Source organism: Piliocolobus tephrosceles, chromosome 13, assembly GCF_002776525.5.
Source record: "Piliocolobus tephrosceles isolate RC106 chromosome 13, ASM277652v3, whole genome shotgun sequence".
Lineage (NCBI taxonomy): Eukaryota > Metazoa > Chordata > Mammalia > Primates > Cercopithecidae > Piliocolobus > Piliocolobus tephrosceles.
Genome location: NC_045446.1, coordinates 1119727 through 1126490, shown reverse-complemented (window position 1 = coordinate 1126490; position 6764 = coordinate 1119727).

Below are 6764 nucleotides of genomic sequence, written 5' to 3'. Positions count from 1 at the left end.
TTAAAGCCGCCAAGGAGTGTGAAAAAGTCAAAACCCAGGAGCCGCCCAGGGCTGGGTTTTGATGGGATGAATAGGAGTTTTCTAGGCAGAAGGTAGGGGAGAGGGACTCGTATGCAGTGGAGTGAGGAGTCATTCTTGGGGACGGGGGAGTGCAGTCGTCACTAGGAAGAGACAGATGCCTCACACCACATAGAACAATTAGTTCAAAGCGAGCGAAAGACCTAGACATAGGAACTCAAACTGTAAATCACTGAGAAGACATAGGGGTGAAACTGTGTGACCTTGATTTTCTTAGATATGATCCAAAAAGCACAGAAACAAAAGAAAAAGATAAACTGAATTCCTCAAAATCAAAAAAATTCGTGCTTCAAAGGACATCATCAAGAAAACCAAAAAACAATCTGCAAAATGGGAGAAAATATTTGCAAATCACTTGTCTATAAGAGACTTGTATCTGACATATATGAAGGGGGTTATATGACACAAAGAACAATTACAACTTGACAATGAAAGGACAGCTCAATTGAAAAATGGCAAAGCATGTGAATAAACATGTTTCCAAGAAGATGCGCAGATGACCGATCAACACAAAAACATGCTCCACATCACTAGCCTTCAGGGAAATGCACCCACTAGGGTGGCTACAATCTCTGTTAATAATTTTGTTTAAACTGGAAAGCAGCAAGTGTTGGTGGGGACTGGAGAAATTGGAAGCTTCATTCATCACTGGAGGGAATGTAAAATGGTGTGGACACCATGGAAAACAGAGTCAGGCAGTTGTTCCAAAGGTTACGCATGGAGTTGTCACATGACCCAGCAATTCCGCTCCTACATACATGCCCAAAAGAACTGAAAGTGTGTCCACATAAAAACCTGTCCACAAACCTGTCCACAAAAAAACTGCCCACAAAAATTAGCAGCATTATTTATAATACCCCAATGTGAAATTAACCTACATGTCCATCAACTGATGAAACATGGGCTGAATCTACACAACCGAATATTATCCGGCCATAAAAAGGAATGACATCTAATTGAAGGCAGGGTCTCAAGGAAATATTTGCACACCCATGTTGCATGTTCACAACAGCATCACACGAGAGCTGAGAGGTGGAGGAACCCTGTGTGCTGAAATTGGGGCTGGCCGAGTCAGCTAGGAGGTGGACAGGCTCCCTGGTGGCTCTCCAGGGACGTCCTTCAGGGACAGCTTTGAGGACGTCCCATGAGCAGTGCCCACGTGGTCAAGGGCTTTACCGGGAGCAAGGAGAGGACATATCTGGTACCTCCAAAGAACATCTTTGCCTAGAGCTCACCTGGGAGAGAGAGCAAGCAGACTGCAACTTTCTGAAACTGCTTGAACCAAGTGCATGAATTTGGTGCATTCTGAAGTCCCTCTGCCCAGGGAGGACTGCTGGTCTGTGCATGGCAGGATGGACCACTGCTCTGAGTCACCTCTGCTGAGCTGCCAAGGCTAGGCTTCCCTTGGAATTGCTTCCAGAATGAGATATTCAGGGCCAGTCCTTGGCTGTGGTTTCTAGACTTCTCTTGGACAGGGCGGCCCCTTGGTGCAGCTCCTGCTGCGCTGCTGGCCTCTGTCTGGCACCCTCGGCGGCTGTGGCCACCGTGCCATTGCATGGTCCTAATGGTCTCTGTGTGTATTCAGCTTGCTGCCCACTGTGGGGCCCCACTCCTGCTGCAGAACTCAGCCCCTGGTTCAATGCTGACATTTGTGCCCAGTCCCTTAACTACGCAGGCATCTTCCTGTGTGTGGTGTTTTGTGGATATACATCTCTCTTTTAGCAGCTAGCTGAAGTATGATTTGCATACAACAAGCCACACTTATCTAAAGTGTTATCAGTTGATACATTTTGCCTTTTGCAAATGACACCAAAAGCATCACCACAATCGAGATAAGGAACAGACCCCCCCACCACCACACAAGCCTCCAGAGCCACTCACCTTCCTCCTGCCCCTCTCCCTCCACCCTCTCTCTGCAACCCACTGACCTGGTTTCTGTTTTCACAGGTGATAATGGTTTGGATCTGTGTCCCCACTCAACTCTCATGTCAAATTGTAATCCCCAGTGCTGGAGGTGGGGCCTGGTGGGAGGTGATTAGATCTTGGGGGTGGTTTCTCATGGTTTAGCACTGTCCCCACTGGATGCTGTCGTCATGATAGTGAGTTCTCCTGAGATCTACTTGTTTAAAAGTGTGTGGCACCTCCCCACCCCCTCTCTTGCTCGTGCTCCAGCCACATGACTGGACCTGCCAGGTTCCCCTTTGCCTTCCTCCATGATTGTGCGTTTCCTGAGGCCTCCCCAGAAGCAGAAGCCACCATGTTTCCTGTACAGCCTACAATTAAGTCTGTTTTTTTTAAAAAAATAAATTGCACAGTCTCAGCTATTTCTTTTTTTTTTTTTTTTTGGTGACGGAGTCTTGCTGTGTCGCCCAGGCTGGAGGGCAGTGGCACGATCTCGGCTCACTGCAAGCTCCGCCTCCCGGGTTCACGCCATTCTCCCGCCTCAGCCTCCGAGTAGCTGGGACTACAGGCGCCCGCCACCACGCCCGGCTAGTTTTTTGTATTTTTAGTAGAGACGGGGTTTCACCATGTTAGCCAGGCTGGTCTTGATCTCCTGACCTCGTGATCCACCCGCCTTGGCCTCCCAAAGTGCTGGGATTACAGGCTTGAGCCCCCGCGCCTGGCCTCAGCTATTTCTTTATAGCAGTGCAAGAACCAACTAACACGATAGGTCAGTTTGCATCTCCCCATGTTTTGAACACATGGAATCTCTTACAGTGTTTACTCTGTCATGTGATGCCGGCTTCCTTCATTCGGCAAAGTAATTTTGAGATTCTTTCATGTTGTGTGTGCGGATAATTCACTCCTTTTCGTGACGGAATGGAACTCCACTGGTTGGATATAGCACGGATTATCTGTTTCCACATCAATGGACATTGGGTTGTTCCCAGTTTGAGACCATTACAAATAAAGCAGCTGTGGACATCCTTCATAGGGACAGGCATTTTCATACTTCCCAGTGAAAGGCCTAGGAGAGGAATCGTATAGCAGGTGAGTGTTAACCTTTTCAGAAACTCAGTAACAAGAACACAAAACCTTTTAAGAAACTACAAAACTGTCTTCCAAAGCAGCTGCACCATTTTGCTTTCCCAACATCAGTGATGGGAGATTCAGCTCCTCCACATCCCCAGCAGCCATTGGTGTAGCCAGTGTTTTTAATGTCGTGCGGGAATAGGCGTGCGGTGGCAGCTTGCTGTGCTTTTAGTTTGCATTTCTCTGATGACGGACATGCTGAGCATGCTTTCATGTGCTTGTTTGCCACTTTTTTTTTTTTTTTTTTTTGAGATAGGGTCTCGCTCTGTCTCCCAGGCTGGAGTGCAGTGGCGTGATCTTGGCTCACTGCAACCTCCACCTCCCAGATTCAAGTGATTCTCCTACCTCAGCCTCCTGAGTAGCTGGGATTACAGGCGCCCGCCACCACGCCTGTCTAATTTTTTTGTATTTTTAGTAGAGACAGGATTTCACCATATTGGTCAGGCTCCTCTCAAATTCCTGGCCTCAGGTGATCCACCTGCCTCAGCCTTCCAAAGTGCTGGGATTACAGGCATGAGCCACCACGCCCAGCCTCTTTGCCACTTCTATGTCTTCCTTGAAGTGTCTGTTCCAATCTTTTGCCCATTTTTAGTTGGGTTGTTGGTTTTCCTGCTGTTGAGTTTAAAGAGTTCTCGATATATTCTACATACTCGTCCTTATTGGATATACAATTTGCAAATACTTTCTTGGTCTATGGCTTGTCTTTTTATTCTCTTAGCATCTTTAGGAGAACAAAAGTTATTCTACTTAATGAAGTATGATTTATCATTTTTTTCTCTTATAGATTTTGCTTTTCCTGTTGTACCTAGAAAATCTTTATTTCATCCAAGAGTACAAAGATTTTCTACTGTTTTCTTCACTAATACTTATATTTTTACATTTTATACCTAGATCTATATGATTAATTTTCAGTTAATTTTTTTCATGATGTGAAATATCGATCAAAGTTATGGTTTTGCGTGTGGATATACGATTGCTGTAGCACCGTTTGTTGAAAAGACCATCTTTTCTCTGCTGAATTGCCTTGACACTTTTGTTGAAAATTTATTCATCCAGAATTATTCGCAACAACCAAGAGGTGAAATCAACCCAAACGTCCATTGACAGGTGAGCGGAAAAATAAATGTGAAACATGCTTACAATGGGACATTATTTGGCCTTAAAAAGGAAGGAAATTCTCACACATGTTATAGTTTGAATGAATCTAGGGGTTCATCTTCATGAAATGAGTCAGTCACTAAAAGACAAATACTATCCAACTCCACTAACATGAGGTTTTCTTCTTTTCTTTCTTTTTCTTTTTTCTTTTTTTTTTGAGACAGAGTCTTGCTGTCGCCCAGGCTGGAGTGCAGTGGCGCGATCTCAGCTCACTGCAAGCTCCGCCTCCCGGGTTCACGCCGTTCTCCTGCCTCAGCCTCCCAAGTAGCTGGGACTACAGGTACCCACCACCACATCCGGCTAATTTTTTGCATTTTTAGTGGAGACAGGGTTTCACCATGTTAGCCAGGATGGTCTCGATCTCCTGACATTATGATCCGCCCGCCTCAGCCTCTCAAAGTTCTAAGAGGTCAAATTCATGGAAACACAGAGTAGAATATCGGTTACCAGCGACCAGGGGAGGGGAAATGGCGAGTTGTTGTTTAGTGGTACAGAGTTTCAGCTTTGCAAGATGAAAACGTTTTGGAGATTGGTTGCACAACAATATGAATATATTTAACACTACTTAAATATACGCTTAAAAATGAGTAAGGCCTAGTGCAGTGGCTCACACCACTTTGGGAGGGCGAGGCAGGAAGATCACTTGAGCCCAGGAGTTCAAGACCAGCCTGGGCATGATAGTGAGACGTCATCTCTACAAAAACAAAAACAAAAACAAAAACAAAAAAAACAACCAATTAGCCAAGCACAGTGGTCCCAGCAACTTGGAAGGCTGAGGTGGGAGGATCACGTGAGCCCAGGAGGTCAAGGTTGCAGTGAGCCATGATTATGCCACCACACTCCAGCCTAGGTAACAGAGTAAGACTGTGTCTCAAAAAAAATGATTAAGGTGGTACATTTTATGCTATGCATTTTTAAACCACAATTAACCATGTTTAAACAATTAACCACAGATCTGTGATCTGTTTCTGTACTCTGTGTTGTCCTGCCGACCTACTGTTGATATTGACATCATCAGTACCACACTGGCTTGAGAACTGTCATTTTATAATATCTCTTGAAATAAATTAGCTTAACTGTTCCAATTGCGTCCTTCTTTTCCTTTTTCTTTTCTTTTCTTTTTTTTTTTTTTTTGAGACGGAGTCTCGCTGTGTCACTCAGGCTGGAGTGCAATGGCGTGATCTCAGCTCACTGAAACCTCTACCTCCCTGGTTCAAGCCATTCCTCTGCCTCAGCCCTCCCAAGTAGCTGGGATTACAGGCACACGCCACCATGCCCGGCTAATGTTTTGTATTTTTTAGTGCAGACGGGGTTTCACCATGTTGGTCAGACTGGTCTCGAACTCCTGACCTCAGGTGATCCACCTGCCTCGGCCTCCCAAAGTGCTGGGATTACAGGTGTGAGCCATTGCACCCCGCCATTCTTCTTTTTCAAAGTTGTTTTGGATTTTCTAGATCTGTTGCATTTTCATACGAATTTTAGCAATAATTTATCAATTCCTTAGAGCCACTGGGATTTTGGTTGGGGTTGTATTGAATCTCTAGACCAATAAGGGGAGAATTAACATCTTAAAGATATTAAGTCTTAACATGAACAAAATGTATCTTTCCATTTATTTAGCTATTCTTTAATCCCTCAGGCATATTTTGTAAATTTATCTATTTATTTATTTATTTTTTGAGACGGAGTCTTGCTTCATCACCCAGGCTGAAGTGCAGTGGTGCAATCTCGGCTCACTACAACCGCCTCTGGGGCTCAAGGGTCTCTTGTGCTTCAGCCTCCTGAGTAGCTGGGATTACAGGCATGCACCACCATGCCTGGCGAATTCTTTTGAATTTTAATAGAGACAGGGTTTCACCACGTTGTCCTGGGTGGTCTCAAACTCCTGAGCTCAGTCGATCCACCCGCCTCCGCCTCCCAAAGTGCTGGGATTACGGGAGTGAGCCACCCCTCCCAGCCTGTAATTTTCAATATGTAAGTTTTGCACATTTTTGTCAGATTTATTTCTAAGTATTTAAGTTTTTTTTTTTTTGAGACAGAGTCTCGCTCTGTCCCCCTGGCTGGAGTGCAGTGGCACGATCTTGGCTCACTGCAAGCTCCACCTCCCAGGTTCACGCCATTCTCCTGCCTCAGCCTCCCGAGTAGCTGGGACTACAGGCGCCCGCCACTGCGCCCGGCTAGTTTTTTCTATTTTTAGTAGAGACCGGGTTTCACCGTGGTCTCGATCTCCTGACCTCGTGATCCGCCCTCCTCGGCCTCCCAAAGTGCTGGGATTACAGGCTTGAGCCACCGTGCCCGGCCGTATTTAAGTTTTTGATGTTATTAATAGGATTGCTTTTTATTTAGTGTATGATTGTTACTGTAGAAATACAAGTTTTTTTTTTTTTTACTTCCCTTAAATCTGCAAACTTGCTAAACTCACTAATTACTTCTAGTAGCTACTGCATGCTACAGATTTTGCTACTGCATTCTACATTTCTACAAAACTGTAGAAA